The following is a 25,430-nucleotide window of genomic DNA, read 5'->3' as shown; positions in this document are numbered from 1 at the left end:
GCAGTGAAAAATAAACATATTTTTTGTAATGAAATATTTTCTATTTGCTTTTAAAAGGTATTTTTGATCAAATGATACTGTAAGTAAAATTTTGAATGAATAAATGAAAAGGAACAATAAACGAATAATTAAATTAATTAATATATGAAGAAAAACAAACGAGTGAGTAAAAGAGTGAATGAATAAGGAAACTAGTGAACGGATGAATAAATAAGGGAATTACTAAATGAAGGAATGCAAATGAACTAATTAAAAAATGAATATGTAAGTGTTTTTAGTAAATGATCGAGTGAGTAAACGAAATCAGTTATTTCACTATGCCCCATCCACTTTGCCCCGCATGTACTCGACTACTTAAGCAAAATATTTAAGACACAAACAAGCTTAGTATTACTTAAATAAACATTGCACCGCATATTAGAAGGTCTCAATTCATATTTAAAATATTAATTAAAATACTTAATTATTTTATAATATCAAACTAATTTTTTGACTTACAACAAACATTACAACAAGAGTATCAATTTTTGAAAATTCCCTGTATTATCATAAGCTTTAATCTTCGGCGGAATTTTTTTTCCTGACTGGAATTGACTACATGTGCAACTACATTGTCAAAATATTACCAGATAGGTGGTGCTAAACGCAGAGTAAATATTTCATCTTTTCACTTTGCCCCTATATTTCACTTTGTCCCACGTTCCCCTGCTTGCTTTATAAATTATATTGAAGATATCATTTTACAAAACAAAATACAGTCGGACCCCGATTTAACAAATTCATAGGGACGAAACTTTAATACGTATAATCGGAGTTGTTGGTAAAATCTGGGTGTTAAAAAAAAATTAACAAACTGCACTTACCTTTTCAAAAGCCCCGAATAAGCAACTGCGCAAAAATATCCATAATTAGAATGTGTACACTTTTTATTTAGTATTTCAAGCCTTATTACACAATAGTTAATTTGAAATTTTAAACTACTGAGTAATTGATGTTTGACAATTTCCTCGATACTTGACTCGAAATAGTTCTCTTTCGAATTTATGTAGAGAAGAAAATACTGTGTCATTTTCAGCCGGCTGCATAAAATATGTTTTTACAGTTTCCAGGCCATGTAACAGAAAAATTAAGTTTTGATGGGAGTTTCATTATCGTTTTCTGCATCAAAATCAACATTCGGTGGTTACCCTCTCTCCCGTCAAAAATTTCTGATTCCAAGAAAAGTCTTTTACTATTTCGGACAATATCGATATAACATTTGGAAAAAAATCCAATATTTCCTAAATCAAATTAACAAAAAGTTTTTTTTTCGGCTGTTAAAATAATTCGTTAATTCGGGGTTTAATGTTCGGTAAATAGGGATTTTTGTCTTCATTATTGTCGGGGATAGAGAAAAATTCGTTAAATAGAGGTTCGTTAAATCGGGGTCCGACTATACCTAAAAGAATAATAAAATCAAGATTTGAAATCAAACGGAGGATGCAAATAATATGAAAGAGGAAGATAAAGAGAGATCTTCTGCATTCTGTTCTAAAGTCATAGACTGGAGTGATTCTTAACAAATATTTTTGGCAGTGCTTTAGATGGAAAGTAATATGCATCGATCCAAAAACATTCCCATCGGAACGTAAAAAATTCGCAGATTTTCTCTTTTGCTATTTTGTAGAGTCTTTCTAGAATCAAATGCAGCGGAATATTCAAACAAATTAACTAAAATATTTTCCATTGTTAACAAGGATTACAACTATTCCAAATATTATTATTATCATTTTAGTGGCTGCTTTATAATTCATCTCAAAATAAAGATATTAAGATTAACTGTAATTATTTTTCAGTGTTTTGATCAGGAAATCATATTTTATAGTGCAAAACAAGCTTATAGAAATCTTCCGATTTATAATTTAAAAAAAAAAAAAAACATCTTTTTTCTAGTTTATTTACGCTTTTCAAGCGTATTTCATGCATTGAAAATTAGAAAGACGCTTCAAAAGTTTAGTCAAGCGGATTTTCATGTTTTGTATTCTAAATATAAATTTAGCATTTAGCATGGAGAAAACAGAAAAATAAAAGCTATTGCAATTTTTACAGTACCACAGTTGAATCCTTTGTAATTTTAATGTTAAACATTCAAAAAAGGTTAAAAATCAAATATATCTTATTGCCCTGCCATATTCCATTTCATACTTAAAAAGCCAAGTTTTTTTAGGGAGTTGATCACTGTTTTGGTCTTTACTGTTTTCGTATATTTCACTCCTTGAAAATGAGTTTTTTCACGCATTAAAAAAATAATAATTACATTCCCATATAAAATAGCTTGACATTTTATGCTTAAGGATTTTTTTTTTTTACATCAACTCTTATGGATGCACAAAAATTATCTTCTGTCGCTATACGAAATCCTAGAGTTAATTAACCTAGCGTGAGCAAATACTAACCGTAAATGAAAGTCAGTAATCAATCACCAGTTCATTAAATTCTATAAAACAATTAAAAAAACAATAAACGCCCCGATTAAAACTATAATTTATGGCTCTTCATTCGGAGAACATCCAAATACAACGATTCAAAATAGCTGGAAAATAATTACTTGAAATGAAATGATGGAGTAAAAAACTTTCACTTCCATTTTTAGAACCACTTAAAACTTTAATAGGGCAATTCGGCGCGCTTTTTTCTCGCCTAATAAACCCTTTACCAGCTCCATCCCGATAGCGTTTCTTTCTACCTCTAAACTTGCCCTAATTTACCCCGGTTTTAAAAACCTTTTAAAGAGAATAATAAACCGAATTTTATCATTGTTTTAGTACCTCCATAAAAAATCGGATATTTTTTCAACTCACTAATTTATATTTTTTTATTCATAGCAATCTAGAATTTGAAACGTTTCGTAATTTAATACTTACCTATACGCTGCGGAGTTTTTACATTTTTTTTTACAAGTGGGGGATTTTAAGCAATCTTTGTATAGCCCTGTTAACTGCCCACAAAAGCTATAAAACTATGTTTTATGTCGTACTTGCGGAAAAAGAGGAAAAAGCAAAAGCGGGGGGCGCTAAAAAATCGTAAATTTTGCTCATTTACTACGAAAAATAGAAGACAGGATTTGTTAAAAAGGCGCCGCGTTGTATAGTGTGTAATTGGAGTATGTTTGACGCATGGAGGGAAATAAATTAAAAAGAAATAGCCAGGGGGCGGAAAAATCCATACCCAAGAAGAAAGAACGCATTTAAAGAGCTGTAAAAATTGGGTAGGTTTTTTTCATGCCTAATTTTATCGATGATGCAGGTGTGCCTTTCGCATGCAAAACCTCCGTTGATTGGGTAATTTAATAATCATATATCCGTGAGCAAAAATTGATTTTAATAGCTGAGCACCCTGTGACATATTTCATCGAATCGCTCTGGGCTATAAACTAAACTTTAAAAATATACACGTATAAACGTAACCTATTTATGGCGGAAATGGGGGTGGGGGATTATTTTCTTGCGCCACCAAAGTTTACCGTTATTTTTAATTAAGAAACATTAATAGCTACTTTTTCTCTTTTATGTTTTTTGCTCTGAATTTTTTTTCTCATGACTAAAACATGATAATGAACTTAGAGTTGATTACAAAATTAGTGTCGCAATAGCATTTGCTGTTTTTTCCCGCCATCATTTTTTGAACTAGATTACCAGAAAAAGAAATTTCCAGAAATATACTGAAATTTCTTTAAGCTGGTTGGTTCATCAAGAGAATTGTTATTGATTTTTCTGGAGGGTATTAAAACATTTTACCATGCATACAGCAAATGTTAAAAAAACAACATAATTTCAAAGTATGTAGTTTATTTTGTTCTTAGTTGAGAGATGACCTTAAATATCGTTTCATTAAAAAGGAAAAAAAATAGAAGCTTAAGAAGAGAACATTAAAAACATAAGTTATTAAAATGTCAACATCTTTTTATCTCCACTGAGATTGTTAATAGAAAGTATTTTTTATTATTTTTTTTATTTATTAATTATTTTTCTTAATTTTATTCTTTGTCAAGGAGTTACGAAAGTGATTCATAAATTTATTCTGATTACATCCCACTCTAGTAATATCTCGGAAATTCTCATAAAAAATAATTTTGCAAGTTTATCTTTTTAAGTAATAAAGTAATTACTTGTTGCCCATGATTTAGTTACCAATTACTAGCACAATTTTAGTCAAGTTTAATCAAACATGGAAATAGTATTTGGTTTTGAATAATTTTATTTCATTAATGTACATGAAAATCTTTCAAACTACTGTAAAGAAGGTTCTTAAAACATTTTCAAAGCTACAATCATAATTTAAAATTCATAAAATGAAACATGTAGAAAACTATCCAGCACAATAAAATATAACTTGATACATCAATGCATTTGCTGCAACATATTAATAATCTGTATGCACACATAACTATCATGCAATTTTCATTTCTTCGTGTACAGAGGTGTGCTAGAATTAAACCATCTTGTCTTAGAAATTTCTTTCTGTTGTGGGTGAAGCTTGAGAAGTGCAGTTTTCTAAATACGCAGTTATATAGAGTCGCAAAGTCATAATGATTCAATATACCGAATGAATCAGTTCTGGAATAACTAAAAATCATTTTCGCTAAGACATTAACTAATCAGAAACTAAATGTATCAAACGGTATCTTTTGAGAAATTTTAAGTAAAAATTTTACCATTTAACCGATTCTCTTTGGGCGTCTGCATCTTTATTACTTGGCAAGTTATTTAAATCAACGAAAAAATGCAGTTTTTTAAACGAAAACTCAATATATTAACACATTATGTACAACTTAAAATAACTATTAATATAACTCTGCATGCAGAGAAATCGAATTTAAAGCATCTTTTTCTTCTTTTGAGTGATTCCTCCGTCATGTGAGGGACAATTTGGATCAATTTTGTCCTTAAATTTCAATATACATATATATATATATATATATATATATATATATATATATATATCAATAATTTAGGGCAAAACGTTTTTTTAAAATGTTGACCTAGTGAAAGTACTTTACGTGTATGATTTGTTTAGCAAAATTGTTTTTCCATATATATATATATATATATATATATATATATTGTAACGGATTCGGTGCGACTTCCACTTTCTTGAAAAGAAAACACAGTTCTTGATAAAAACACAGGAAATTTATTTACACTATGTACAGGAAAGATCTTCAACAACTGCTAAATTATTCATCAGCAATTAAGCAATTATCACACAACACCGTAAACTCAACGTTTACACACGTATTTACTTCCAAATACGAAAACAACACAGCGAAATGCCTCGCTATAAACAGAGCAAAATGTTCTCAGTTCGAAATATCAACCGAAACTGACTGTTTATCCATCGCTAACGGCTTAAATACACCGAAAAGAATTTTCCACAACATTCTACACGTTTCCTTCGGCTTCCCGAAATGCGTAGACCGTTATCAGTGAAAAGAAAAATAAAATAGGGGTCGTATATTTTAGCCATATGAAAAAGGGGTTGTATATTCATTACGGGAAACTATTTACAGGTTACGTTCCTACAATAATTACTATTTACAGAATTTGTAACATTGCCCCCTTCCTAAGGACTGCACGTCCCGGGCAGTACAATCCCCAGAAAGGGTGCCAAACTTCTATCACAAGTTCACAATTACACACATTAAATTATAACTAACAGATACAGAAAACACAATAATAACAAGAAATATTACTAAACATTAAAAGCAAAAATTATCTACAACTTTTATGTTATCAACCATGGTTGTTTACGTAATACTCATGAACTATGGCCATAGTATGGGGCTAACCGATCATAATGTACAACCCTAGGTTTTGCATTAGGTGATTTTTGGATCCTCACTACGACGTCATTTAGTCGGTTAACGACTTTGTAGGGTCCATCCCAATGCGACTGCAATTTGGGTGACAGACCTTTCCGTCGGATGGGATTCCATAACCAAACCTTGTCGCCTTCGTTGAATTCATGTCCAGTAGACCTTGTGTCGTATCGGGTCTTCATCTTCTCCGCCGCGATGTTGATTCGCTCTCGTGCGAAGTTATGAACGTCTTCCAACCGGGCCTGGAGATCCTGGATGTACTCCTCAGGCGATGAAGGCGCATCCGGAGGACGACCGAAGACGAGATCACAAGGTAGCCGAAGCTCTCGTCCGAAGAGCATCTGAGATGGGGCAAATCCGGTAGTCTCGTGGACAGCACTGCGGTAGGCCAGCAGGAACAAAGGTAACTTCTTGTCCCAATCCTGTTGATTTCTGGATACCATAAGCGAGAGATTATTTAGGATTGTGCGGTTAAATCTCTCCACCATGCCGTCCGATTGTGGGTGTAGTGGTGTTGTCCTAGTTTTCTCAATTCCGAAAATTTGACATAGGCCCTTAAACACAGCAGAGATGAAATTCCTCCCTTGATCGGAATGAATCTGCAAAGGTGTTCCGTATCTCGAGATCCAATGTTGGACTAGAGTCTCTGCTACGGTAGTAGCCTCTTGATCTGGAATGGGATATGCTTCCGGCCATTTGGTGAAGTAGTCGATGGAAACAAGAATGTATTTGTTCCCATCAGCAGTTCTTGGTAGAGGACCCAGGATGTCGATCCCAATTCGTTCGAAAGGAGCTCCAACGTTGTACAGATGTAGCTTCCCTCTGCTTCTCTTCTTCGGTCCTTTACGAGCAGCACAGGCGTCACAAGAATGGCACCACTTCTCCACGTCATCCTTCGCCTTGCTCCAGAAGAAGCGCTCCCGAACTTTATTGAGAGTTTTCAAGACACCAAAATGTCCTCCAGTCGCACTACTATGTATTTCTTTCAGAACATCTGAAATCCTGGATCGAGGAAGTAGTAACTGCCACCTAGATGTCTTGCCGTCGTCAGATTCCCATTTCCGGTGTAGCACGCCGTTCCGTAAATGGAGTGAGTTCCATAAAGCCCAGTATCTTTTTGTTGCAGGACTGAAGATGGAAACGTCCTGCCAGCTAGGGCGTCGACTGTCACTTTCCATGAACTCTAAAATTGGTTTTATGTCGGGGTCTTCAAGTTGATCTTTTCGAACTTGGTCATCACTCCATGGATCAGGTTCTGATGATGTTGGAGTCACTGTCACCTGATAGGCGGTAGGGCTAGTCGTTCCATACTGTTTCTCGATTCGGGAACAATAGTGGCAGTTCTCAGGACAGGGTCTCCTTGATAAAGCGTCAGCATTACCGTGAGATAACCCTTTTCGATGCTTGATCTCCATGTCATATTCCTGGAGCCGCTGTATCCATCTGGCTATCTGGCCTTCTGGATTCTTGAAGTTCAAAAGCCAAGTTAACGAGGCATGATCTGTCCGAAGCAGAAATTTTCGGCCGTAGAGGTAATGATGGAAGTGTTCTACAGCTTTCACTATGGCCAGTAACTCCTTTCTGGTGACGCAGTAATTTCGCTCCGACTTTGATAAGCATTTGCTCCAGTAAGCGATGACATGTTCATTTCCGTCAATTTCTTGGGATAAAACAGCTCCAATTCCCTCGTTGCTCGCATCAGTGTCCAGGATGAAGGATTTTTCAGGCTGAGGATAGGCGAGGATAGGCGTTGATGTTAAAGCCTCCTTCAGTCGTAGAAATGCATCTTCGCATTCTTTGGACCATTCAAACTTTTGCTTGCTCTCCGTCAGCTTATGCAAAGGTCGTGCAATGTTGGAAAAACCCTTCACAAACTTCCTGTAGTACGTGCAGAGCCCCAGGAAACTTCGCAACTGATGGATGTTTTCGGGACGACTCCAACTCCTGACCGCAGATACCTTCTCTGGATCGGTTTGCACACCCTCAGAAGAGATGATGTGACCAAGGTAGTTCACTTCCCGGCGGAACAAATTACATTTGGACGGGCTTAACTTCAGATTGGCTTCCTTAAGCTTTTGCAGCACCTTCCTAAGATTTGCCAGATGTTCTTCGAAGCTGCGTCCCACGATGATGATATCGTCTAAGTAGACCAGACAGGATTCATAAGAGAGTCCTCTTAACACTGTCTCCATAAGACGCTCGAACGTAGCTGGTGCATTGCAGAGGCCGAAGGGCATCACTTTGAACTGCCATAAGCCTTGTCCAGTTGTAAACGCTGTCTTCTCTCGGTCATCAGGGTGTATCTCAACCTGCCAGTAGCCGCTCTTCAAGTCCAGGGTCGAAAACCACTTGTGTCCGGAAAGAGTGTCCAAGGTGTCGTCTATCCGTGGAAGAGGGTAACTGTCTTTCTTGGTGATTTCATTCAGGCGTCGGTAATCGACACAAAATCTGGTGGAGCCATCTTTCTTTCGGACTAAGACGATGGGAGAGGCCCAAGGACTGGAAGAAGGTTCGATTACATCATTCTCCTTCATCTCTTTCAGGAGGGTCTCAACCTCTTCCTTCTTGGCGAACGGTAGTCGTCTTGGATGCTGTTTAATAGGGGGGTGTTCTCCAGTGTAGATCCTATGCTGCGTTAAATTCGTACGGCCAACATCCTCCGATGTAGATGAAAACAGATGCTTGAAGTCATCCACCAATTGTTCCGCAGCAGTTCTTTGATCTTTCGTTAATGGTGCACTCCCAATTAACTTCGATGTCAAGGACTCAGAAGACACAGTCTCGGGGGAATTGATTCTTCTAATGATGCAGTTTACTGGAGTACAAGTTGCTAACACTTCACCTTTCCGGATATTCCTTGGCCTTTCACCCACGTTGGCGACTCTCACAGGAATTACATCCTTAGAAAGGTCTACAAGCGTAGATGCTACCAGCACTCCTTTTAGGTTATTGCTTAGGTTAGGGTATTCAATGAGTCCAAATCGAAAACTATTGCTTTCTTCAAGGGAGCCAGGTATTAATGATTCTGACCTTGAGGGAATCGATAAATCTGTTTGAGCTATTATTTGATGAGCGGATTTTACATCACTTTCTGCAGGGAAAACGGCTATGTCTTCTCTCATCGAGTGCAGCTCATTAGTCTTGAAGTCGAGAGTGAAGTCATATTTCTTCAAAAAGTCCAATCCGAGAATGAAGGGGTCCGTGATATTAGCGACGAATGCCGTATGATGGTAGGTGGCATTCCCAAACACTATTTCCAAGTCCACTTTACCGTCAATCTCAATTTTGTCACCTGTCACAGTCTGGAGACTTACGCGTGGCGATGTCCACAGCAGTTTCAATCCAAATTCACGAGCCACATCTGTCCTAATGATTGTCACATTGGCTCCAGTGTCAACAATCAGTCTGCAGGGGTTCCCATTTACATGTGCGTAAATGAAAAGTCCATCACTGCCACTACTAGAAGAGGAAATCTGCAGAGCTTTAGTGGTGGTGATTTCCTTCCCTCGCGTAGCTTGGCGAGCCGGACAACTCCTTCGCAGGTGTCCTTCACTACCGCATTTCCAGCACTTCTGCTCTTGTTTCTTTTGGGCTGTTATGCTGCTCAAATGTCTTGTCAAGTCACCGAGTTGTCTCTCAAGTTCAGCGAGGTGGGACGACCTGGAATCAGACTCATCAGCTTCCTGAGTCCGGATTAGATGGCGATCCACACGGGTTGCTTCTTGGGCGGCCTCGTATCTCATCGCATACACAACGGCAGAATTCAGGTCTTTGACATCCGCCATCCGTAGAGCTTTCTGGATTTCCGGATCTCGAACCCCGTCGATGTAGTAGTTGAGTGCCAGGTTGTCTCGAACATCCGCAGGGCAGTCGTAAAAAGCAAGATGAGACAGTCTCTCGATGTCCGCCGCTAGTTCTTGCAGGGTTTCCCCGGTTTTCTGGAAACGGGACTTCAACTGGAGTCGGCTGAAATCTTTCTGGCACTTCTCACCGAAGCGAAGCTCCAACGCAGATGTGAGGGCGGCGAAATCCAGGCGCTGGCTGTCCGGAAGGGTCTGCAGAATGTCCGCTGCGTCACCTCTCAGGGATGCTGCAAGATGGCAGGCCTTGGTAGCAGAGTCCCATCCGTTCGCTTCCGCCACTATCATGAATTGAGTTTTGTAAACCTGCCACGAAGTTTTCCCATCAAACGTGGCAAGTTTAATGGACGGTCGAGCAACCGATGTGGGAGCGCCAAACTGTACAGAGCTGCTTTCCGCGGTCGCCAATCTCCTTTCCACGTCCTTAAAGATCTCTTCTTTTAGTAGATGAAATCTTCTATCTTCATCTTCAAATTTATTTTCTACAGCATTGAATCGGCTTTCAACGGTATTAAATTTTTCTTCAATAGCATCAACTCGATGCTCTATGTCATTAAATTTATTTTCCATCACAGTCTTTACCGAAATAAGGTCGTTTTTAATTTCTTCTTGGTTAGACGTTAAGTCCTTTTTCAGCACCGTTAAATCGCTTTTTAACTGGTCTTGATTTGCCAACATACTTGCAGTCAGATCATTTTTTTAATTGTTCTTGATTAGCCGCCATATCATTTTTTAATTGTTCTTGATTAGCCGCCATATCACTCTTCACAGAGGTGATTGCGTCAAGAAGTTGTTTTAATTGTTCATCCATTGCGCGAGTAATCACCATAAAAATAAAGTCCTAATTCAAAAAAAGTCTTTATGAAAAAATGTCCAAAGTCACTTACTCCAAGAAAGTCCAGAAGAAGCCCCACGTTGGGCGCCAAATTGTAACGGATTCGGTGCGACTTCCACTTTCTTGAAAAGAAAACACAGTTCTTGATAAAAACACAGTTCTTGATAAAAACACAGGAAATTTATTTACACTATGTACAGGAAAGATCTTCAACAACTGCTAAATTATTCATCAGCAGTTAAGCAATTATCACACAACACCGTAAACTCAACGTTTACACACGTATTTACTTCCAAATACGAAAACAACACAGCGAAATGCCTCGCTATAAACAGAGCAAAATGTTCTCAGTTCGAAATATCAACCGAAACTGACTGTTTATCCATCGCTAACGGCTTAAATACACCGAAAAGAATTTTCCACAACATTCTACACGTTTCCTTCGGCTTCCCGAAATGCGTAGACCGTTATCAGTGAAAAGAAAAATAAAATAGGGGTCGTATATTTTAGCCATATGAAAAAGGGGTTGTATATTCATTACGGGAAACTATTTACAGGTTACGTTCCTACAATAATTACTATTTACAGAATTTGTAACAATATATATATATATATATACATCGTTGTCAAACTTGGAAAAACAATTTGAAGAGCATCTGTGGTGATTTTGAGGAGCATTTTGAAATTTTGTGGAGGAGCTCGGTATTTTGCATGAAATTCAATGAAAAAATTTTAACCACTTATCCAAAAGTGGTTTTGAGCTTTAAAAATCATTCTAAGCTTTAGTATAAAAATCGAAAACAGCTTTGAACACTATGTCATGCTTGAAAACGCTCGATCGAGAAATGCGAAACCAAACAACTTTTTTGCGGAGCTGCGGAGTTTCTCTATTTTTGCGGAGCAACTCCACAAAATGCGGAGCAGTTGGCAACCCCCTGTATATATATATATATATATATATATATATATATATATATATATATATATATATATATATATATATATATATATATATATATATATATATATATATATATATATATATTTTAATTTTATTTTTAAGATTAAGTTTACATTTCACGTTCAGGACACACTTCTAGACATCAGCTTCAGAGTTATCAATTTCAGCAAAATATCTTACTCATTTATAGTTGCAAATCTTTAAACGTATACTTTGCTTTCTTACAAATCATTTTTAAGCGTAAGTTACATAAAAGAACAAAAAGTGAGCCATTCCAGAGAAAATCAGTCATTTTGTACTGCACGTGTCGTTCTGTATTTTTACTTCAAACGTGATAGTTAATAATTGTAAGAAACAACATTCTTTTTTTTTTTTTTTTGCCTAATAAATCAAATCAAAAACTTTTTGCCTTCGGCAAAATAAATAAATAAAATAATATTAAAAAATTAAATAAAAATAATTTTCCATAGCACGTTTTGATGTGAAATGAATATACAGCTGTCATGGGCAAAACAAAATATCTGCTTGGCGGCTCAATGGCTCTTTTTGGAGAGTATCAACAGGTTGTGAAAACAAAGCGAGGAAAAAAAATGAAAGGGAAAGGAAAAATGATCATTCAGAAATCGCAGAAAACCACTCTCAAAAGCTATTATCAATTTGATAAAGGAAACATTATGCATCAAGATTTGAAAAAAGGAAAGAAAAAAGAACGACACCTTACACTGATAAAAAGTCAAATTTTATGTTTATTTGGTTCGAGTTTCATCTGCAGAACACTCGGAGAATAGAAAGAACAACTTGATTTCTTTCCCCTTTTCGCAAAAGGGAATGGCGACCCCCCACATAACTTCCCGCCCTCTCCCTGTTTAAATGACACGTTCAGAAAGAAAACTCAAAGCGAAAGAAGGAATAAAAGAAGTAAAAGGTGTTTAATAAGAGAAGTCAAAGTGGCCGGGCGAACTTTTTAAAAGAGAGGAAATCATAATTGAAAAAAGTAAAATATTTCGTTGGAAATGAAAACTAATATCCTCTTCATTAATTCGTCGATTAATCGAGAAGCGTTCCACAAAGGCAACTAATGTAATAAAGACAGGAACTTGGGGAAAAGAGCAAAAATAGCAAGCAAAAAAGTTGAAGAAATTTCGCAACTTCCGAAACTCCTTGAAATGTTAATCCACACGCGAACACGCGCAAATAAATCAAGGAACAAAAGGCCTTCCACTTAATCTCATTGAAAAGCCGTTATTTAACTTTAACTTCAGCACCCCGCGCACGTCAAAAATTATTGCTTCAAAATAATGCGAACGTGATACTTCTGACTGAGAAGTAATTCTTTTCAACGTGAATAATCTCGCCCCTTGCAAAACAAAGGAGAAAAATAGAGTGCGCGTGAGTGTGAGGGGAGGGGGGTGCTAGAAGCGCAACTGAACTGAAGAGAATATGGATAATAAGAATAAGGGAGATCGGTGAAAAAAAAAGTTTTACCGAGAGCTTTAGCAAATTACTTCAAATTGTATTACTAAGTCGCCAAATTAAATCAAACGCCAAAGTTTTGCAGTGCTGCAAAAGTTTCCGACGGTAATATTAATTAACGTGATTTTCCTTCGCCAGTTTTCTAATTTATAATAGCCCCCCTCCCCCAACTTATACCCCCCAACCTCGCTCTTTTGCCTGCCGAAAATTACGCATTAGTGAATTGGTTATTTGTATTAATTCATAAAAGAAAACTACCAACGCCATCATTTATATCCTTTTCCTTGCCTGTACCGTAAACAATAAATTCCGCCCGAAATTAACATCGTTCGCAATTAAACGGTATTGATTTCATCAATTAGCCCTACCCCCCAACAGTAAAAAGAAGCGCTCGCTCTGGAAAGGGGGGACGCGGGGGCGGGGGTGAACGAAATTAAAGTTAATCAACCAACCGCTCTAATGGCGGCCAAATTAAATTAAACCCGGCCCGGTGAAAAATAGCACAATAATCAAGCCCCCGGATGAAGGCATAGTCAACGCACACACACACAATACGAAGGAGCGTCTGCGTGTGTGCGTGCGTATCTTTATGCGCGCGAGAGAAAAGAAAATACTCCGGCTGCAGAGAACTAAAAGCATTATTATTATGATGTGAAAACCCGCGCGCCAGATTGCAGCTAAAAGAGAAAGAAGGGGAGGGTGCTCCCCCAAAAACAAAACGAAAAAAGGGGGACGGAAAAGCGAAAGGCAGGCGATTTTAATATTAAGTAATTAAAGCAGCATTATCCATAAATTTAATTTGCGACCGGCAACAAAGTCAGATTAAAATCAAATTAAAATAACGTTAGGGGCGCGCGTGGTAAAGTGACGAATGGATATTATAAAATTATTAATTTCCATCTGCTGGCGAGAAGCTAACAGTCTTCTCAACTCAACTTCTTTACCTTCGAGCGTCAAGAGAGAAGTTTTAAGGGTGCATTTGATGAGAAACTTCCTGACTCCTCCCTAGCCGGGATTTTCCCGAAATCAGCGCGCGCCGTTTTATTTTCTTGGGAACAACATGAAAAGCATGAGGATGGTGGGGGGTACTTTCCCATTTGCGTATCGCTCACTTTCGAATGGGTTTTCCAGTGATTTTAAAAGAGTAGTCTTTAACAGTGCGAGAGAATATTTTTCAAACTGCTTACGTCCGAAACTGATCGGTAAGTTTTTTTTTTTTTTCACCTAGTAAAGTTTGTGTTATTTATTACATTTATATATATATATATATATATATATATATATATATATATATATATATATATATATATATATATATATGGGGAGGGGGGATATATTTTTATTGGGAAGATGTCATGGTTATCAGATTTTCGTTAGTTCGAAAAAGTTATTATGAGATCATCTCACTTAGGCAGATTTAACTTTAGAAGCAGATGTTTATTCATTTTTTTTAAAGGAATATCTCCTCCTCTAACTATAGCACTGCCATGGACATACATAGCGGGCTAGGGAGCTATCTTCCCCTCCTCCTAGAAAATAATAATGATAAATTAATAATATAAAATAAATCAATAAATGGAAAGTTTAAAACATATATTTAATCGAACATAACAAAAAATTAATTATTGAAGTTTGTAACAATGTTTTCAAATGGTTCTTACATCTTCATTAATAGTTTGATTTTAAATATTTCATTTTTAAATTCAGCCTCTTGTGACACTTGCATATTATGCGGGGCCACATTGTGAGTGTATTCTCTTGTGAGATGACAACTGAACATGTGAGGAAAGCTGATGGTGTTAGTAAAAAAAAAGGAGGGGGGGGGGGGGAGGATATCACACATAAGAAATAAGGGAATTCCGCCTTTCATATTATTCCTTTCAGAAAAAAAAGAAAGAAAGATTTCAACTTGTTTCTTACAAATCAATATTTTTCAATCCAACCCTGCAGTTAAAGTTGAATAAAATGCCTTTGTGCTTGAAAAGCAAAATAAGAAATAACAACGCATAGTTGCACAAAACTGCAGATTACATCAGACAATGGATTCAGGGTTACATGGAACTCCGGAACACGTGTCTGCAGTAATCTGTAATTTTGTGCAATTATACGTTATTTCTTATATTACCTGCAATCAAATTTTGAAAAAAAAAAAAAAAATTTGTTCAATGATTTTCTAACGCTCTTTTCTTTTCACCAGAGTTGATTACTCCTTGTTCTCAAACTTATAATTTTGCATATGTTTTAAACTATCTTTTCTGATTTTTTATTCAATTTTATGAGAAAACAATATTAACCATTGGAAACACATTGTAAGTAAAATCATAATTATCATAATACAAAACGCAATCAACGATAAACAAATTATCTATGCTGCAAGAAATGTGCAGAGAATTGTAAAATTAAATTATATATATATATATATATATATATCTCCAATGCGCCTGAAAATGACTGATAAAATAAGGAATAAAATAAATAATTAAATTTGTGGTTACTACTTCGCAAAACAAAATGACCGTATATAGTTTCAAAATATTTCATTCATAAAAAATTTGAAGAAAGGAAAGGATACCACGAAAGTGGTAAGATTTCATGATCAGGATTTATATATTATTTAAGGATTCACCCGATAAACAATAAAGTTTATTTATTTATTTATTTTTGAGTTCTTCAAAATTGAATGAAATATTGCTCAAATCAAAAAATTAACTATGGGAATGAGGCATCTTAGTGAGGATCCTACGAAAAAAAAAGTTTGTTTGACTATGGCTATTTCTTCATAAGTTACTAGGAGGACAGATTTGCTCTTCCTACATCTCAAAACCCATCTTTCAAATATTTATTTAATTATTAAATGACTTTTTTTTTTGCTTTTAACGGCATTGTTACGATCCATGAAGCCTTCTTCTACGCATTTTTATTTTTACATTTACGGAGAGAGTAGGCTATAAAGCAAACGCACCTTACAAATGTTCATTGCAACCTTGATTCAAGCACCTGTTCAACCTAATGCTCAGCAGGAACACAGCCAGAGTTTAAGTCCAATACTATAAATAATTAAACAAGGAAGCTAATAAGATAAACAAATACCTTTGTGCTAAACAGTAAAGTAAAAAAAAAAACCCACAAATTGCCAATTTGTGCAAATTGCAATTTGTGCTTTTTTTTTTTTGACGTTTTTTTTTCTTACTTTAAGGAAGCTAATACTTAACCAAAAGTTGAATGGTTATAAATTCTAACACCAAAGGCGGTATCATTATTGATGCCCTTGGCATAAAAGCTCATGTTGTTTGAATGGTTTTTGAAAACTTACTTTGTGAGTTGAATGATAAACCCTTCAGCTGCCATTTAAACTTCTTAGTAATTCAAGTTTTGTATGATTGTCGGTATACAATTCAAAACACATCGCAATAATTATCAAGAATTCTCCGAAATGAGATCATTAAAGAATGTTCTTATCAACCATTCCAGAGAAGTTCAGCTGCTTTCTACTACCATCTGCCTTAATTGTGGAAGATCATCACAAATTTGTAATACAAAATATGTAAAAGAATCCTTAGAAATTAACATTTTCTGATAATAAATGGCAACATTTCTTCACGTCGCAAAGCAGCCAAATTCAGGACAGGTGCTTTGGAACATAATGATTATTGCGAAGAAGAATTATCGTTACAAAATAATGAACTGAGGTGAAATATACTTATCATTTATGAAATCTAATACAAATTACTACTAGTCAAGATGACACTCATACTTCAACTTCAAAATGTTACTGGTTACAATGTTACAGTAGACAAAATTAAAATGTTACAAAAATAATGAAGATTAATTTTGAAATTCGCATGAGTGGAATCATAACAAGAGACTAATTCTGAAAAGAATGCTTTTAAAATATAGGGTATGTTCGAATACAGTAATTGGTTAATCGCGGTTAATCAGTGACTAACCAGGCGCATTGGAATAGAGCTACCAATTGATGAAAACAAATGAAAATATTCTATGGATACTCATCGCACTAACCACTGACGTCAAACTAACCTGTGAATGTGCAACCGGTTGCTTTACGTGAACATACCCATTGTCAGCAGATGGTAACTTTAAAAACAAACTCTTCACAAACCCATGGGCTGATGTTTAACATATATGAACTTTACTTTATTAAAGTATTTTATTTGGAAACTTGAGAGTGTTCTAATTTTGTATACAAATGTAACGCGTTAAGAAACATCACTCTATATCAGTATTTTTGGTGAATTTAAAAACAATTTAGAAAACTTTTAATTTTAAAGCAATCTTTGTGATTTTTCAGCGACTTCTTATACTTTTTAGTCTCTAGTTACAATGTCAGCAAAAAAAAAAAAAAAAAAAAAGCTAACCAGAAATAAATTTGTAATTAAAGAAAATCTTTTCGAAAATATGAATTTGTACTGCATTTATAGTTATGATTTTGTAAAGTTTCAATGATGCATTAAAATTTTCAATTAAATAAAAATAATGAATAAAAATGAATTAATAAATGATACGATTTATACAATTTATAGGCAATTATATTTAATCCAGGAAATACTGACAAATAGGGTACATTATATTTTTTAACGTATATTTCGTGTCTCTTTTACACAGTGTCATCTTTTTTTCAATGGAATAAAACTATTGCATTCATGCAAATTTATTCATTCATGTCTTTTCCTTTACAGGTGCGGTTGCTGCACCACGGCGGTAGTGCGACCACCCGCCACTTTTGGCACATTTTGAAAAAAAAAAAAAAAATACATGACTTTCAAATAAATGTAAATGTAAGAATCAAGCATTAAAAACATTTTGGACCAACGTAAGAGACAATCGATCAGTAAAAGAATTAAAAGCAGAACGGTAAGTGTGATATAAAAACTTCCTAACTGTGTTTGAACATTGATTTTAAAGATAAGTGAATAACTTGTTTTATGAAATGCAAAATTCTGTTTTATAAAGAATATTTTTATTCTTTCAGATTTTATGAATGTGATAAATTTTTTTGGTAGCTTTTTGACAAAGTAATATTTAAAGTTGTTTTATATAGCCATGACGATCAAATAAAAAAACATTTTCTAAACGGCAGAGGCACAGGCATTCACCAAATAGGAAGTCAAAATTCTGAAAACTAAAAAAAAATAATAATAATAATAATAAACTTCCATATCGCCAACATAAAAAAAAAGAAAACTAATTCTGCAGTCCAAGGTATATTCCAGCTATCAATATTAACATTCACCTGAATTTGATAAAAATTAAAACTGTGCTGTAATGTTGCCTATTTGCAATAATAATAATTATTATTATTTTAAATTTTCTTTACCATCTTTGCACATACAGGCAGGGCCAAATTTAGCTCCGTGCTGCCCCTAGGCAGATTTAAAATCTGTCCCCCCCCCGACCAAAAAAACCCCCCCTCAAAAACACGCAAAAAAGTGTTCCCAAAACTGTCAAGCCTATGAAGAAATGATGACGTTTCACATTCAGGGGCGCCCCGATGGGAGGTCACAGCAGTCTCCCATAAATTTGCTGACGATTCAGAAAATTTAGAGATTACATTGCAGCATATTCTTTTTTCTTTTTTTAAATTCTAAAAAGAGTTTTTTAATGATATCTAAAATTCCTTCTCATTAGATGTTATGTACATATGTATGATATGCGTGTAAACTCGTGTTTTATCATTCGGTAAAATTAGAATTTTCCTCCCCCCAAAAATTTTAGTTCGATACTCCTCTGTTTATATCATTTTATTTTGTACATCGTTCATAGCTCAAGTACTGCTCTTGGGCAGTTTATCAAGCGATTCACTTAAGATCAATATAAATAATATTTACAATGTACAAGTAATCATTATTAAATAACAAGAAAAAATTGTACCTGGGAAAAATGAAAGAATCCTAATATTTTACTTTCAAAAATAAAAAAAAAATTAAAAAATATGTGGTTGAAGCAAAATTTGCCGCCTTAGGCAGCTGCCTACTCTGCCTATTGCGAAATTGGGCCCTGCATACAGGGTGATTCAAAAATATGGACACATTTCAAATTGCTATAGTTCTGCGCTATACGATGCACTTGAATTCTGTAAATAACATGTAATTAAACAAATTTGGAAGTTTACAGATACTTCACGTGGCATCTGAATGTTCGACGTTTCCTCTATTTCAACCATCGACAGGTCTCATAGGGAACGACGATTAGGCACTTCAGTTCTGGCCACCGAGGCCCCCTGATCTCACCCCCCGCGATTTTTTCTTATGGGGGTTCATGAGAGATGCTGGTTACGTACCATATTTGAATGACTTACGAAACCGTATCACAGCGGAAGTGAACTCAGTGACGAAAGACATTCGTCATTGAACGTGGGATAAATCCAACGGATGAATCCGGCTACCGTTTAGATTAGCGTTTCTCGACCTTTTTTGACCTACGGATCGATAAAAAGGTGTGTAAATCTTCGCAAACCGGCGTGGTTCCTTTTTTTTAAATTTATTTTTTACCAAAAACTTAACTGTTATACTTTTAATATGGCTTACTTACAATAACATTTAAACATAAAGATAAGTAATTATAGCAGCTTTTTTGCATAAATATATGCACCTTTGTGAAAAATCGTGAAAAAACCCAGAAAGTGAGAATTAACTTAACATTAAGGTACAGAAACAAAATATCATTATTCTTCCTTTTATTTTGTTTGTTTATTTGTTTCAATTTAAGAAGAAATGTTTTTTAACTGCGTCAGGTAAAAATATCACAGGGCCGGAAAAACACGAAGAAACAGAAACAAAATATCATTATTCTTTTTTTTTTTTATTTTGTTTATTTATTTGCTTCAGATTCAGAAGGAAAGTTTTTTTAACAGAGCCAGGTAAAAATCTCAGAAGGCCTGTCGAATTTTTCCGCGAGCAGGGGCCGAGCCATCGGTTGAGAATTGCCGGTCTAGATGTTATTCGTGAAGCCAGAAAAGGACATATTAAACATCAGAAAACTTACGTGTATGCTATCATTTAAGTATAATCACATATAACTAACATAATTCGAGTACAATTTATAGAGCAGGAAATATAATAACTCGAAACTGTGTCCATCTTTTTGTCACCCGGTAAATAAAGTATATAATAAGAAATAAAGAAGATATTATGTATTAATAATAAAATTACAATTATATATATAAAAAATAAAGAGAAGCAAAACTAACTTAATGTGATGAATATGAGAAGTAAAATAATGTGTTTTCTTTCATAGATACCATCATTTTTATGGTACCGGTGAAATAAAAGAGGGAAAAATTGATTGCCAGGTGAGTTTTAAAATAATTATATACTTACATTTAAATGTACATTTCACCATAAAATATGTACTCCAAACATATTTGGAGAAGAAATAAGAGAGATTAAATATGATGGTTTTGTCTCTAAATCCACAAACGAAATACTCGACAAAAGTTTAAACACTGGACTTTCATTAATTTTTTTCATAAGCATGCAGTATTTTTCCATCAAATAGAAAACTATGAATGAAAAACCATAGACAGATAAAATTATTGGTCTATAATAAATATATTACCGGACAAAATATGTTCATATTCTCCAATTTATTTATTTTGGTTACATGATATTTACTGAAGTGTTATTTATATTCAAATCCGCGGAACTCTATTGAAATTGTATTGCATGCAGCATTTCGCTTGTCAATAAAAAAAAATTAAAAAAAAAAAGAAAGAAAGAAAGAAAAGAAGTATTGTCTCAAAGTTTACATTTCCTCAGTTGGCGGCGTTTAGATGACTTTTATGGGGAGAGAATTCGTTTTTAGAATGACTCCTTCTTCCTCCCCACCACTTAAACAACCATTTGGAACTCCTTTCTAAATAAAAGTTAGAACTTAAAACGTTTTAAAGAATCATTTTTTAAACTTCTAAAGTGAGCTCTTCACAAAATAGCAATCGCAAAAAACACCTTTCATGAATATCGCTTCCCCAAAACAAGCCAAAACCATGAACATAACTGAAATTTCACCTTCAAAACTCTATTTTGTAACAGCCCCCTTCCCCTTGAAATACTATGATATGTATCCGCTCCTATATATGAGGCATTCAGAGCTCATGTGAATTGGTACAAGGCAGTGGCGCACACAGAAAATTTACAAGGGGAGGGTCCAAATAGAAAGCCTTATTCTCATCATACTTCAATACGTCATCAAACATATTGTATCGATTCCCGAGAACAAAATAAATAACGAGAAAACCAAATAATTTACGCTTTTACTTTTTTCATATTTAAAAATGGATTCTAAGTCATAGAATCTCATTTTAATCTGTAATTACAAAAGTAAAAACATGGTTATTACGGTGTATTCATTTATAATCACCATTCTGCTTCTCATATGCAATTAGTTATAGGAAAAGTGCACAATATTTTTAAAAATCTTTTAGCATGATGATTTTATTTTTTCTCTTATTAGATCTTAAATTATTGTTACCTATGTTTGAAATTAATCTATGCACAAAATTCATAGAATCGTAATCAATCGGGGGAAAAAGCAAGACCTATGGGAGGGGTCCGACCCCTTGGACCCCTCCCTTGTGTGCGCCACTGGTCCAAGGACGTAATTCACTTTAGCTCTTAACGTAGTGCTCGATTTTGGCAACAAAATGTTACATTGATAGATGAAGTGTTCGGAGCTTCAGTGGATTAAATCGAAACAGACTTGATCTACTTTAGCTCTAAATGCCTCACATAATGATGCACTGTTTTAGTGCTTATTTATCTTTTATGCATTAGACGCATATCTGGGAGAATATTAACCTTATCCCTTGAAAAACGGGAGTGGCTGGAATGCCCCACTTCGCAATTATATATTTTACAATAAAAACAAAAAACTGTTTGGTCTCTCCTAGTCGCTGAAACTGTGACCGAATATTAAATTCATTTCAGAATTTAAATCAATGAAATTACGCTAATTTAACTACGCAGTTCTAACTGAACGTCGTAACACCGCACGTTTGGGCTAAATTTACACTAGGGAGATAAAAGCGCGAATTTCATAAAAAAAGAAAAAGAAAGAAAGAAAAAAAGGAAAAAATGAATTTTAATCTTGTGGAGCGTATTAAAAAGCGAAAAACAACAACAAGATAACTTTTTTTCACCGCAGAATGAATTTTAATTAAGGACAATTACCTTCCGAGAACAACTTTTCCAGCTACTAAAAAGACTTAATTTAATTAATTTAACACTAAATTTTAAACCTCGCGTGATTTTGAAGCATCGCCATGTTTTCTAAAGCGTGAATAAATGCAATAATCTTTTTCCTTTTTTTAAAGAAAATTTTTGCATTTATTTCAGTTAAAACAATGCTCTAGCTTTATTATTTCATTTAATTACGCTCTTCGCAAAAACGAAACAATGGAAACTGTTAATTGCTAAAAAATGATGAAGAGAAAATACTAAAATTATGTATAATTTCAAAGGTATAAACGGGTGTCACAAGAGTAAAAACTAATTCAGCTTTAAAAGTAATTAATTAATAATTGTGTTTCATTGCTAAATTCAGAAAACTGTTGGTTTTATGAAATAAAAATTATTATTGATACGAAAAGCGTTTTTTTATTAGTATTCTTTTGTTACTGTCATTTACAAAGCTTGCAGTTGTTCTTAATTAGAGTTAGTTTTCCTTTTTTCCGGAAAACGATTGTGTGTAATTAAATATAAATTATACTATCATATCAATTATTTATTCTTTAAAAAAAATAAGTGAGTGCTTTTTTGAAACTTGCAGTTTAAATCACACTAATGGCTGCATTTTCTAATTCTAAATATGTTTAGAGTACGAAAAGAAAGCGCAAAAGATTAGTATTAAATAAATCATCCGCATCTCATTACGTCCAATTAAAATTAATTTTTTATTTCAATGCTTATAGCTTTTGGTTTCGCTGGAAGAGTGGAATAGAAGGTTGACCAAAAAGGAAAAGAAGAGGAATGAGAGGAGAGGGGATAGAGAGAGGTCCGTGCTCTAATGAATTTAAGATTTACTGTACAAATGCAGAACACTATAAAAATATAATAAACAAAATAAAAATTAAGAAAAGTAAAAGGAAGAAAGTAAAGTAAATAAATGTAAGCTACGAAGTCGGCTGACTGTGTTCCAAAACACTAATGCCCTTTCAATGCATCATTTGTTTAATTACTTATTAGTAAGAAATAAATAAATGCTTTTGTGCTAAAACAATTACTGCTAGTAAAATTATAAATTTTGAAAAAAAAAAAGCTTTTTTTTTTTTTGCAAATTTGTGCTTTATAAAAGCAGTTGATTTCCTATTTACCATTTAACATTTTTCCTTAACCTTAGCACTTACTTTCACTTATGTATACTAGAAGTGACGCTTAAATCATAGGAGAAACTTACGAAAAAAGTAGCTTTAAACTATTATAATTAGTTATGAATTTCATAAATGCCTCCTAGCAAATATAATGGAAGCATAAATTATTTTCTAGTCGAAATGGTACCTTTCACTAAGATGCTTCATTTCCAGACGAACAAAATTTTCATTGATGAATGCTAGTAGTGTAACAGTGAGTTTTATGCCTTTTTACAAAGAAAAACGCAGAATTATTACACTTAGTTACAATCTAATTAACTGGTTCGCAAATTTTAGAAATACACATTGTTAGGGTAAGGGAGATTACAAATGAATTTGAGCATAATTTTCACTCAGTTAACAAAAATAATTGTTAAAGTATTATAATAGTTTCAAGTTTTTAGTGTAAAATATAGGCATCCTCTACGAAATGCAAACAGGAAATGAAATTCTTTTGAGCAAGTATAAAGCCAGTCGAAAAAGGAAATGTATTCCAACATTTTTCAGCAACGTGGAAATCAAAAACAAATACAATAGAACAGAACTCCAAATACCCGAAACAATTGGAACCGGACCTCATTCGAATAACCAAAAATTCGGATAATTGGATTAAGTTGAAAATCGGAGAAAAAAATACTTTCAAAGAACAAGAGCTTTTCAATAATCAAAAGAAAAGACTATAATTTTACATATTTTGCGTACTTACAAGTGCAGTACATTAGTACAGTAAGTACGTACGGTACTTTAAATCAAAGTACTTGTTGATGAATATCTCAATCAAAAAATCAACTGTTTGACTAGCTTCGCTGTGGAAATAGCGCGTAGACAGAATTCAACTTTGCGAATCGCAATACGTTTCCGTCTTTATATTTTTTTCCTGAAGTTCTGAAAGCGATTCGGATAATCAGCGACTCGAATTGTAGAAGTTCGGATGATTCGAGTTCTGTCGCAGATTGTATCGCATAGTTTATGGAAATTACCAGTGCACAAACAGTTGCAGACGCATGTCATGCGTGTTGCAATGACTGTTGTCTTGCAACCAGAAAAGTAATTCTTGAAATAGAAAAAATCTTGTCATCTTTTCCACTAAAAATCTTGATGCATAATGTTTAATTACTCTTATCGAGTGAGGTAAGAGCGTGAATTCGATGACTTGAATTTTGATATTTCAACCGATTCCAGTCCATAAATTCTGACGAAATAATGTCTATCTTATGTTAAAAACGCTCTAATTCATTGATTTTGTGGGCATGACGGCATGACAGCAGTCCTCGAATGATTCCTACTCTACCAGAAGTACCAAACCACTTATCTTTTTGTGCCAAATATACTGTGCTAAAACAACTTTCTGCAACAATCAAAAGTAGAAAATGTTGCAAATGATTACACCAAAATGAAAAATAAGCCACAGATCTGATACCTAAAATTTTAAACGTTCACAATCAGACGTATATTTAACTTCTTCAAAATACAACTTTTGCATGAAGATAAAGGTGTCTAATTTAAACCACACGCATTAGCAAGCAATGAGACAGACGCACACAAGACACATCTCCATTACGATTTACCAACCGAAAAGAATCACAAATTGATGAATAATTCTGCCGTGTGCAGGTAAAGGGCAGTAACTGCAAATTTTTCATTTTTCATTTTTTTTGCATTTTTGTCATCTATTGTACGTTATCCTCATAGTACAAGCTCGCTTATCACGGGACGCGGGAGCGTCCCGCCCCGCCAAGGAAACCAAACGTCAGAAGCCAACAGAAGCAAATCCACCGCCAAAGACGAAAGAAAAAAGCGACCAAGAACAAGATTACACGAAGGAACAAATTGAGGTTTTTTGGGTTTTTCACCCCTCTGTATCTCAGCCCCATAAAGACCCCCAGAGTTTATTTTTGGTACACTCAATTTCTAGTGGCCCCTGACGCCGTAAGCCAAAATACAATCCCCTGGACCATCAAGGGAGGGGGTATTAAAGTTATAAAATCGCTGTTCAAAAAAGTTTTCGCTTTCTTTGACAGCGCTATAGCCCAGACGAAAAAAGGAATTTCGCACACACATTCCTTGCGCCCTACTGATGT

General features: G+C 34.5%; 2 protein-coding genes across 8 annotated transcripts in view; one reads left to right on the top strand and one right to left on the bottom strand.

Annotated features, from left to right (window-relative positions):
• Positions 1-25,430, top strand: part of LOC129216019 (uncharacterized) — a 236,245-nt gene that overhangs the window by 122,246 nt on the left and 88,569 nt on the right. Inside the window, exons 2-3 of the mRNA XM_054850156.1 lie at positions 17,684-17,858; positions 20,241-20,295. The gene's annotated coding sequence lies outside the window, so the exon portion shown is untranslated. The remainder of the gene's footprint in view (positions 1-17,683; positions 17,859-20,240; positions 20,296-25,430) is intronic.
• Positions 1-25,430, bottom strand: part of LOC129216020 (caspase activity and apoptosis inhibitor 1-like) — a 486,970-nt gene that overhangs the window by 425,625 nt on the left and 35,915 nt on the right. Inside the window, exons 2-3 of one of the 7 annotated variants that reach the window (XM_054850158.1) lie at positions 15,949-16,033; positions 14,394-14,515 (exon numbers count right to left, since the gene is read on the bottom strand). The exons of 5 other annotated variants lie outside the window; for them this stretch is intronic. The gene's annotated coding sequence lies outside the window, so the exon portion shown is untranslated. The remainder of the gene's footprint in view (positions 1-14,393; positions 14,516-15,948; positions 16,034-25,430) is intronic. One more of the 7 variants, XM_054850159.1, reaches the window with a different exon arrangement.

The sequence above is a fragment of the Uloborus diversus genome, chromosome 2, assembly GCF_026930045.1.
Source record: "Uloborus diversus isolate 005 chromosome 2, Udiv.v.3.1, whole genome shotgun sequence".
NCBI classification, from domain to species: Eukaryota; Metazoa; Arthropoda; class Arachnida; order Araneae; family Uloboridae; genus Uloborus; species Uloborus diversus.
Note: the sequence above shows the minus strand (reverse complement) of the source record. Positions and strands in the feature narration are given on the sequence as shown.